The sequence below is a fragment of the Pinus tabuliformis genome, chromosome 6, assembly GCF_031772625.1.
Source record: "Pinus tabuliformis cultivar Carrire ecotype Pingquan chromosome 6, CPIR1, whole genome shotgun sequence".
NCBI classification, from domain to species: domain Eukaryota; kingdom Viridiplantae; phylum Streptophyta; class Pinopsida; order Pinales; family Pinaceae; genus Pinus; species Pinus tabuliformis.
Window position 1 is genome coordinate 807,260,448 of NC_142292.1, and position 11,879 is coordinate 807,272,326.

At 39.5% G+C, this 11,879-nt stretch overlaps 1 pseudogene; it reads left to right on the forward strand.

Moving 5' to 3' along the window:
- Positions 1-9,063, forward strand: part of LOC149261262 (uncharacterized) — a 74,254-nt pseudogene extending 65,191 nt beyond the window's left edge.
- Positions 9,064-11,879: the final 2,816 nt, after the last annotated feature.

Below are 11,879 nucleotides of genomic sequence, written 5' to 3' on the forward strand. Positions count from 1 at the left end.
TACAACTAGTTCAACCAAGTCAAACTAAACACAACTCCATCAACTCCACAATCAACTCCACCGAAACTCAACCACATGAGATCTAACTGAAGTCTTGCATGCAATAGCTCAACTGACCCACAAGAAAAGCGTATTTCCTTCTGACAACTGCATGTGCCACATCTGTAGCTCAAACTGAAGTGCTCCAAGAGGATAAGATAATGTTTGTAGTCCAAATATTATTATGAGACAATAATATTCGAATGTTCTATTTTTAGCCTGGCAGTCTAAAAATAGAAACCGCCCATATGTCTAAAAATATAAGTCCATCTATTTTTACCAACATGACCAATCATCCACAAATAGCATCCTGCAACTCATAGACCATGATCCATATGTCTAAAAATAGATATATTCTAAAAATATACTTTGCGCCAAAAAATAACCTGCGGGCCCACTTAGTGAAGGTGACTTCTTTCCACTAAGCTCCATCATCTTGTTGCATTCTCAACACTCCCTCTCAACAAGATATGGATTATCACCAACCCCTATCCTGCCTCGGTGGTATTCGAATTTGCTCCTGGTGAGCGCTTTCGTCAAGATATCAACATCCTGATCCTCCGTTGGAATGTATGAAAGTAACATGATTCTCTGCTACACACAATCTCTGATATGATGGTACCTGATGTCAATGTGCTTAGATATATCATGAAATACAGGATTAGCGAAAAGTTTAATGCAACTCTGGTTATCACAGAAATCATAGTAGGCTCCAAGTAAGAACCGAACAACCCGACCAGAATCTTCCTCATCCATATAGCCTCACATGCAGCCAAACTTACTGCCATATACTCGGCCTCTGCTGAACTGAGTGCCACGGATCTCTGCTTCCTGTTGTACCAAGAAACTGTGGTTGACCCGATACTGAAGACCCCTCCAGATGTGCTCTTTTTGTCCGTTGGGCTCCCTGCCCAATCTGCATCCGCGAAGCCACATAGCTTCACCTCATCCTCCTGTCTGTACCACAATCCATATCCCGATGTGCCTCTAAGATAACGCAATACATGCTTGCCTGCCTTCCAGAAGAGCTTGGTTGGCTTAACCATAGCTTTTGAAAGCTGGTTAACAGCATAGCATATATCGGGTCATGTATTGACCAGATACATAAGCGACCCCACCAACTGTCGATAAACAGTGGCATCCACTACTTCCGCTGAAGTAGCATCCTCCTTCCTCCAACCTCTAAGAAGAGGAGTATCAACAGGCTTGCAGCCATGCATGTTGAACTTCTCTAGTATCTCCCGAGCATACTTCCCCTGAGAAACAAATAGTCCATTATTGCACTGCCAAATTTCCAATCCCAGGAAATAATGATGGAGGCCCAAGTCCTTCATCTCAAACTCCTTAGCAAGATCATCCTTGCATGAAAGTATCAATAGCTCATCACCCGTTAGAATCAAATCATCTACATAAAGTACAATGATAAGCAACTTACCCTCCACCACAATCTGGTATAGGTTAGGATCCGCCTCACTCTTGGAGAATCCAAGTCCGGTGAAATAGTTGTCTATCCATGTGTACCAAGCACGTGGTGCTTGTTTCAACCCATACAACGCTCTCTTGAGCCTGCACACATGCGACTCGCTGCTGAAGATCTCGAAACCTTCAAGATGTTCTATGTACACCTCCTCCTCAATGACTCCGTTGAGGAACGAGTCTTCACATCCATCTGATGAATGTGCCACCCCATCTGCGCTGAGAGAGCAAGAATCGTCCGTATGGAAGAATACCTTGCGACAGGTGCAAAGGTCTCCTAATTATCGATCCCTTCTATCTATGAAAAGCCTCGGGCAACAAATGTTGCCTTGTACTTCTCCACACTCCCGTCAGCTGCCTGCTTAACTTTGTAGATCCATCTCGAACCCACCACTGATTTCCCTTCCGGTCTGGGACAATCTCCCATGCACTGTTTCTGACAATCAAATCATACTCTTCCACCATGGCATCTACCCATGCAGGATCCTCCACAGCTTCCTCAAAAGAGGATGGCTCAGTCACGACACATTTGCTCACAAGATCCATGTATCCAGTGTATCGATCAGGTGACTGTCTCTGCCTGCATTGGGCTGTAGGTGGTCCTACAACTTTCTCTGCATCTTGAGCCAGTCGCTCAGCTTCTGTCAAGCGCTTTCGCCCTCTGATGGTTGGCGCTGCATGAGTGGTCTCTTCCACTCCATGAACTTCGTCCTGTGGCTGATCCACATCCTGAAGCTCATCCTTAGGAACTAATAGCTCCTCATCTGCATGCAAGTGTGGCTCCCTCTCAAGTGAACACTTCATGGCTTTCTCCTCATGAAATTTTATATCCCGTCGCACAACAGTCTTGCCACTGTCTGGAAAATACACACAATAGTTGTGGGGCATATCAGTGTACCCCACAAATATCCCAACCTCTGTGGTTAGCTCCAACTTCTTCCTGGCATCCTTCGTCACATGCATGTAAACGTTAGCACCAAAAATCCTCAAATGAGAAAGATCAGGCTTCTTACCAGAATAAGCCTCCTCGGGTGTACTCATGCTAAGTATCCTGTGAGGACAATGGTTCTGCACATATACTGCAGTATTGCATGCTTCCGCCCACAAGTGAAGGGTAGGCTCTGATCATGCAACATCGCCCGTGCAGCACCCACGATCGTTCTGTTCTTCCGCTCAGCAACCCCGTTCTGCTGTGGGTTATGGGGAGCTATGAGCTCTCTTCGAATCCCTTCTGCACTGCAGAAATCCTTGAACTCGCTAGAGATGTATTCACCACCATTATCGCTCCTAAGAGCCTTCACCTTCTTCCCCGACTCCTTCTCGACCAGTGCTTTGAACTCACAGAACTTTGAGTATGTCTCGCTCTTCTTCTGCATGAAGAAGATCCAGCACTTTTGAGAGAAATCATCAACAAAGATCACATAATACCTGTGTTTTGTTGTCGAAGCTACAGAGAAAGGTCCACACACGTCTGTGTGAATTCTCTCAAGGATCGTCGTGGCGCGATTGTCCTTCTCGTGAAAGGTGGCTTTCACAAACTTTCCCAAAGTACACCCCTTGCACTAATCTGACTACGCAAGAGTGCCTTTAGGAAGCCCAGTAGTGATCTGCTACAGTATCTTCAAGGCTCCATGGTGAAGGTGAACCAATCTCCTGTGCCACAGCTCGCCATCATCCCGGCTCACCAATCCTTCTGCCTTGCATGCCATTGTTGTGCAGCCATCTACATGCAACTGATAAAGGTTCCTCACTCGAACCCCTACCTTCCGGATTTCTCCAGTTGTCTTACTACGCAGGAAAGCCTTTCCCTCGCTGAAAACAACATCATATCCCTTGTCTTCTAACATCCCACAGAGATAAGATTCTTCTTCAATCCTGGAAGATGCATCACTTCCTTCAATACGAATGGTTTACCAGACTCCCTCTTAAAGGAAATGGTATTGATACCAGTCGCACTGTATCTACCATCATCGCCCATCTCAATGTGCACTCCAAGATCTTTCTCCTCCAGATCAGAAAACAAATCTCGATCTCATGTCATGTGAAAAGACGCACCACTGTCCAAGAACCATACCGATCCCATCACACTTGATACCAAGCATGTGATCAATGAAAAATCAAGCTCAAACTGCGAGGCTAAGGCCTCTCTAGCTACAAATCAAGCAGCTTTCTTGTTCTTCTTCTTCTGCGGACAATTAGTGGCATAGTGTCAGTGCTGGTGACAGTGGAAAGCACTTCACCTTGGACATGTCCTGCTTCTTGCCTTTTGCACCGGACTGAGAAGCTTTCTTGTTCTTCCCCTTCTTTGCTTTGGCAACCAAAGTGCAATTTTCTTCATCAGTTCCCTTTGATGAAGATCTGTCCCTGGTATTCCGCCTGATCTCCTCCTGCACAAGATCTGACCAAAGTCTCTCCCATCCTAGCAATTTCTCACGACCATTGATAGAGTCCTGATAGGAATGCCAACTCTTCAGAAGACCAAGGAGAGCCAAGCTCACCAAGTCCTCATCATCGACAGTCACCCCCACACTTCCCAGCTCATCCCTGCACTGAGTGAACTTCGTGAGATACTTGGGCATACTGTCTCCCTTCTCGCATTTAATGTTTCTGAGTTTATCCTTGAGCACCAGCTTCCTCTGATCGCTCTTGCTTTGGAATAGATCTGTCAACGCTTTCCACATCAAGTATGGAGAAATCTTTCCATGTAGGCTGGACACAATGTGATCCTTCACGCCCTCCAACAGAATCCTTCAACACTTTGCTGTCTTCTTTTGCCAAGCATCAACTTGCGCAGTATCAGTAGGCTTTGGGACCTTAGCCTCTATGAACTCCTTCAGCCCATTATCATCCAACACTGCCTCCATCCTGTCCTTCCATGCAATATAGTTCAAGCTGCCCTCAAGAGCATACTCCAATCGCAATCCGTTGAAAGACATTGCCATGCTGACACCAAGAAAACACTGCTGCAAATTCGAATTCCACCAGCTCAAAAACTCAACCGCCTCTGATCTAGAATTCGTGAGAACAAAGTATTTCTCGTATAGAGATTGACTGTATGGGCTTTTACCGAATATCTCACCTTCCAAAGGAAGGATGAATCCAAAGGCTACCTGGCCCGATTACAGACTCTGCCTGAAGAAATAAAATGTAAACACTTTCTGAATAATAGATCTGATGATCAACATCGCCGATACCATGTAGAAATTTTGAATAATATGACACTTATTCACAGAGATTATCTTGATTATACACTATTGCGGAATACATGCACAATACATAATCTCCTCTACGTTGATCATCAATTTAGCAGCATTAAAAACAATGAAACATCAACCGCATGCACACATTAACACAGTATGTAACCCGGGGAAATCATATAGCTGAAAACTCCACACTATCTGTATATTATAATGATAGAGAACATGTAACAATACATAGTACAATACTCCTCGCAAGTACTCAGTACTACCTCCACCTGTTACACACAAACTAGCTCAGATCTGATGCCTCAAATCTCCTCCATTGTTTGCCTGCCTCCACTGCACAATCCTGCAAGAGAATCAATCACTCTGTGGAATTCCTTTGGTTATACTATGCAAGCTTCATGGGCAATCTCCATCCATGCATGTGCAAATCTCATGCACAACTATAGTCACAACTGATAGCAATCTCAACCTCTAACACCTGTCTCCACTGAACTGTACATGCACTGAGTTAACTGATGTATTCTTTAGTTGCTTTTATGAGTTAATAATTAGTGAATTAGTTTAACAATTAATTCACATCACTCATCACTAGTCTATTTGCAGTTAGACTAAATACAACTAGTTCAACCAAGTCAAACTGAACACAACTCCATCAACTCCACAATCAACTCCATCGAAACTCAACCACATGAATTCTAACTGAAGTCCTACATGCAATAGCTCAACTGACCCACAAGAAAAGCGTATTTCCTTCTGATAGCTGCATGTGCCACATCTGTAGCTCAAACTGAAGTGCTCCAAGAGGATAAGATAATTTTTATATTCCAAATATTATTATGAGACAATAATATTCGACTGTTCTATTTTTAGCCTGGCAGTCTAAAAATAGAAACCGCCCATATGTCTAAAAATAGAAGTCCATCTATTTTTACCAACATGACCAATCATCCACAAATAGCATCCTGCAACTCATAGACCATGATCCATATGTCTAAAAATAGACTTTGCGCCAAAAAATAGCCTGCGGGCCCACTCAGTGAAGACGACTTCTTTCCATTAAGCTCCATCATCTTGTTGCATTCTCAACACAACAGAGAGTTTGACAACAATTGGATCTCATGCTCCACTTCCCTATTGCATGGTAGCTCCTTATACACACCCATTTATGCATATAACAACTTTTCCAGTTGTTGTTTTTTGCCTTGGTACACCCCTCTAGAGATGACTTAGTTCTCATGGAATCTTCTATAGACCAATTTTCTCATAAAAATAACAAGACATATTTCTTGATAGAACTAATTAAATTTTTAAACTGGTTGGTGTTGGGTCTTGAAAATGTCATTCATTTCCATTACACTTTCACTATTATGTCCATTATATCACCTCCATTTCGCTACTATGTCACTACATTCATCCCAATTTCATTATCATTGGGCCACATTTATGTTTTTCCAAACTTTATTAATTCTTAGCCTTTTTAAGTGAATTTGTGATTAAAAATTAGAAAATAATGTGCATATGCTTATACCTAACAAGTGGGTTGAGATTGTTGACATGTGTAGGTCAAAAGGAGGCTTCTAGAAGACCTTTATGTGGCACCCTATGGCCAAATTCGAATTTGAGTGGAGAGAATCATGGGATCATGAGGATATGTGTCACATCTCCTAATTGTATTGAAACTCTAAGAAGACATGTGTCTTATCAGTTCCTATTTTGATTAGGACTCTAGAGGTAGAGGGAGAGATTAATGGACTCTCATTAATGAGATGGCTTCTCATAATTTTGTATAAATAGGAGATCTCTCTCCTTCATTTGTTAGCTTAGCTTGGCTTTTTAGTTCTTTAGCTTGGAGTTTGTAGTTCTTCCTTGATGGCTTTGGAAAGCTTTGGAGAGCTTTGTTGTACTTTGTAATTTTGAAGAATTTGAATAAAGCTTTGATGTTCTCAACATGGAAAGAGATGTGAAGTAGATGTCATGGAGCATATTAGAATGTAAGGTAGAGTAGATTTTATTTTGTAATTTTGCTTTGATTTCATTTATGTATGTCATTTTATTGCTTTCAAGTTTGATAGTTTAGAGTTTCCATTCATGCAATTTTAATTCATGCAAGTGTGTTCAACCGGTTGATTGTAGATTAGTTTTTCTTTACATGTTCTTGTATTTGCTTATTAGTTTTTGCTCGAACTTTTTAATATGATCTTTGCATCAAGTAGTGATATGAGATTTGCTTCTCTACTGAACTTTAGCTTTTAAATTTCAGTTGTTATGCTTTGATTTCAGTGAGATTTGTTTGCTGCTATTAGCTAGTTTAGATATCAAGTTCTTCATATTATTTGACGTTATCTCCGGTGCCATGGCTTAACCCGAGAAGTTAATTGGCGAGCTATCAGATTATAAGTGAAGTAATTTGATTTTGCTTTCATTAATCTGCAAGTAGATAATTTAGATATCAATTCTTCATGTTATTTGACGTTATCTCTGGTGCCATGGCTTAACCCGAGAAGTTAATTGGCGAGCTATCAAATTATAAGTGAAGTAATTTGATTTTGCTTTCATTAGTCTGCAAATAGATAGTTTAAATGTCATTCTTTCATGCCATATGATGTTATTTCCAGTGTCTTTAGCTTAATCCTGTTTTAGAAGTTAATTGACGAAATATCGGAATTATGGATGAAATCAGTGACTAGTTTCCAGCTTCTTTATTTTTGGTTTTGAGTGCAGTAGTTTAGATTTTATTTCTGTAATTAGATGGACAACAGAGACAGCAACCTCATTTTCAGTACTTCATCTTTAGCTTGATTTATGTAGCTACATGTTTACACTTTGTTCAAGTTCTGATTTAATAGATAGCATGTTTTGAGATCTTTGAAGTGTTAAGTTTGGAAATTATCATAAGAAGCATAAACCTTGTCTTCAACTATACATCCACATATGATCTTTAAAAGTATTCTTAAAACCTTAAACTAGGATTTCCATTGCATTAGAATACTTTAGGAAACCAGCAAAAACAAAACCCCAAAACAACATAAACTATAAAACAACGAAGTAAGAAAAAGGGTTAACTGAGCACATATGGTGCACCACACTTCATCAGTTTACGATACCCGGATTGATAATTTATGTAGAGAAATTTAAGACGTTAAATTCACTAGACATTTTGGCACTGTTGTAGGGGAAGTGTAATTAGGAGACCTTATTTCTTGGATCTAAAAAAAAATTAATGATTTCTTGAGTATGCTTTCCTCCTGCACTTTGTGTGATCTGGAGGATCAGAAAAAGAATTGTTATGTAAAAAAAAAGGGAGACAAAATAAACTTCATCATTTCATTGATTCCATAAAAAAAAAAATGAAACCCAACTGCTTTGATAGGTTCAACTGTCTAAGATTGACTGGTTATGGTTTGTAGTGGTCCTTAAAACATTGTGTCCTGTTTTAATAAGATTCTGCAAATTAGCTGCGGAATGCAGCCTGATTCTGCAGCTAATTGTGAAATCCACAGCTAATTCCAATGTTTAGCAGGTTACATACATCCAATGAAGAAACCGACCACATGGGCATCTCCGAAATTGTCCCGACATGGATCCTATCTTGGTCACCCAGCTCAGATTGATAAAAAAATCAGCTTAAGGCCTCAGTTAAAGTCATGTTTTCAGCATATTTACCTTGAAGTCTTTGCTGCCTGAAATTGAAAATCATTAATCATTTTTATAAAATTTCACAATTTCAGAGAAGAAAAAAAGGAAAACAACCTATGGCTATCTTCAATCCTAGCTTCCACTATGGCCTCAATAGAAAATCTGCATTCTTTGTAGTAATTTTGGTACTGATATTAGATGTCGATTTGGGTACAAGTGTCATTTTGCCCATGGTGAAAAGGAGCTTGGGATAGTAAATGTAGTAACACACAATCTCAAAGATGATATGGCAATAGGACCTTTTGGCAGTAGGTTCCCAGTTGGTGGCTTAGATGGAAAGCCTGGAGGTCGTCCTAGCTATTGTAAGGTTACTCCTCCTAGTATAGCAGCTGTAGCTACATTTGGTGCTTCAGCAACTGCAAGAAAAATAATAAATATCGATGTTGCACTTGCTGGTGTTTTCATTTGGAAAGGTGGTGTAAACTCTAAGTAAATATGTCATTCAACTGGTGCAAAATTGGCTATAAGAGACCATGAGTCTGATACTAACCTGAAGAATATTGAGTGGGAAAGCAATTTTGATCAGATAAAGGAAGTTGGTGCCTTGGTTTGTCAACTGATCATGCACATGAGTACTACACTGCCTGTAAAGTAGATTTCATTTACTACAAACAATTTCAAAACCACGGCCATCAGGAATCAATAAGCATAAACAGCAGACCTGTAAATGAAATTCAACCACAACAATTTAGGAAAAACACAAAACAAGAAAAAATGTCAAACTTTAACTGCACAATCTGGTCAAACGGAGACGAATTTGGAAAAAATAAAACATGGGTTTTTTCAACAATAGAGTCAATTAGATGACTCAGAAATCGTTTTAAGGAATTTGAAGCGGTTTGGGAGATCTCTTCGGTTCTTTGAAGCCCATTTTTGCAGGTCGCGAGAGAAAAAACGGAATTTGAATTAATTGACTGGCAATCTAATTTAATTCGGCTGCTTCCGATTTGAAATCAACGGCGTGCTGATAATTAACCGTTTGTTGGTTATACATCTTCTGCCTCTTGCCACCCGTCTATAACTCATTAACACCTGCTCTGCCACTTCCCGTTTAAACAGCAAGATGGTTGAATACGACACTGTTTGAACGGTTACTTAAATGACGTGAGTGTTTCAGATTCGGAAGGAAGGACTCTTAGACAATTAAATTCAGAGATTATTAATGAACTGATAGACGTGGCTTTCCCTCACCGAAACTCTCGACTTCTACTCCCGCAACATTTTTCTTATAAACTCAAACTTCTCGGGTTTTACTCAGTCTTGCAAGTTCTGTTTACGAGTAATACTCTGCCTCTGCGTAAACTATCTGTACACCGAGTTTTTTTCCCCTTTTCATATCTTCGCAGCCTCTTTGCATACACAGTCACTCCGTTTTCATACTACCTGCGTATAACAGTCACCCTGTTTTCACACAGTCTATGCATATAGTTACTCTGTTTTCACATATTTTGTCCATACGAGTCTTCTTGCTTCAAAAATCCATCTTCATTTCGTACTCAATATTTTTCCAGTTCCATACCCATCAGTTTTCTCCACGGTATTCTTCATTTCCTGTTCATACAACCGTTTTGCTTCCACATAACCACTCTGTTTTCATATATCTGTCTTCTACATTGGTGTTTACGCAGTAAAAAAGGCAGAATGGGTCTCATTGTGAGGACAAAGCCCGAAGGAGTCATCAAAGCTGTTGAAAAGATCATACATTTCCATTACTCTGATATATTTTCATCACTAAAATTGTTTGCTTCATATACCATTACAAAGTTTTTTTTATTTTTCAGGCAAACAATGAAGAAAATTATATATATATATCAGATCATGAATAATTGGTCTTATGCACCAGCTATGATCTTAGGCTCTCTCTCCCTAGTACTTGGCTGCATAAAATCTCTTTTCCAATAACTTAAATCAGAGAACTGATGGTTGGCTGTCTTTTAGCTGTGGAATGCAGCCTGATTCCACAGCTAACTGGCAATTTCACAGCCATTTTCATATTTCTATAGGTTATAGGTGTCAAGAGACGAAACGAACCACATGGGTAGCTGGGAAAATGTCAATACATGGATGGTGTCCTATTCATTTGATCCAAATCGATGAAAAAGACCCCGATCAAAGGGAATTCAAGGTGTGTGTTATCACTAAGTCGCCGCATGTCAAGAAAAAAAAAACAATTTTGAATCAATGAAATGAATAAGTTATTTACTCACTTTTCTGAAGGTATTGATTAATTTTGGATTGATGATGAAAATGAATGGATAACTTTTTGTTCAAGATTTTTAGCTACAGAAATTGCACGCGTTTCGCAGCTAAAGCCATTCTGCAGCTTAAAAACCTCATTGTTCAAATCAACCTAACTTTCTCATATGAAATCAGATTTTGATGATTCAAGTATCATTGGAAAGATCTCAACAATATCTACACAATGAGAAATCCATCATTAGAGTTTGAAATGGTAAATAATGAAATAAATTGCTGAAAAGAAGCAACATTCAACTTGAGGCACTAATTCCAAAGCAGGTATAAATTCTTTTGATTTTTCCTTTGAGAACTTGTTTTATTAATACAAATTCTTAGTTTTGTGTGTAAATATCATAACTAGAGAGATTGGCCATCTCTCTACTTTGATAATCTTACATTCCATTGCAGAATAAGTATTAGCTTTTTTGCAAGTTCCAGGAGGAAGGACAAATGACTACAGGTGAATGGTGTCTCTCTAAGAGACCAATTTGTTTCATAAAAGGATGACCAGCAACAAAGAGGAAATATTCTAATGCAAAATCAGATCCAAATACTGGAAAAATTTCAGATACCATTGTCTCCATCACATCCATACTTCATAATAAACCATTCACCTCATTTCCCTCCATATTTTGCATTTACATTCACACCCACTTTCCATTACTTTTTCTCCATTCATAACCCACAAATAAAATAAAGAGGCTTATTCACATGCTTATTGCCCATTGCTATTTTTTCTCTCCATTGCCATCTTCCATTTTCATCTTTCATTTCCTGTCATTTTCATTTCACAAATAAGCCCTGCTTCAATGCAAATTATTGAGTCCATAGTCCTTTGAGTCTAAGTTCTTTGTAAAAACACCTTGAGGCTTGCATGCCTTAATGACAAGTCCTCATGCTGACAAATAATGGGAATACATTAATATCCCTTGTTCATCAGATCTTCTAGGTGACTCGACATCAGCAAATTCATTCGTACCTAGCAAGATGTGTTTGGGCATCTTGACTCTCATTGTCATCAATGGTGAGAGTTCTCGTGTTGACAAGTGGCATCCATTAATGGCCACTAAGTCAAAAATTTCCTACTATGTTCGACATCAGAACATCTTTTCACATAGTAGGAATTGTGCCAATGAGTTTTGAAGACATGAAGACTATTATTTTCAGCATTTTGGAGTAGATTCAGCAAGTTTTAGTAGAAGCAATAAAAAATCATCTTAACTC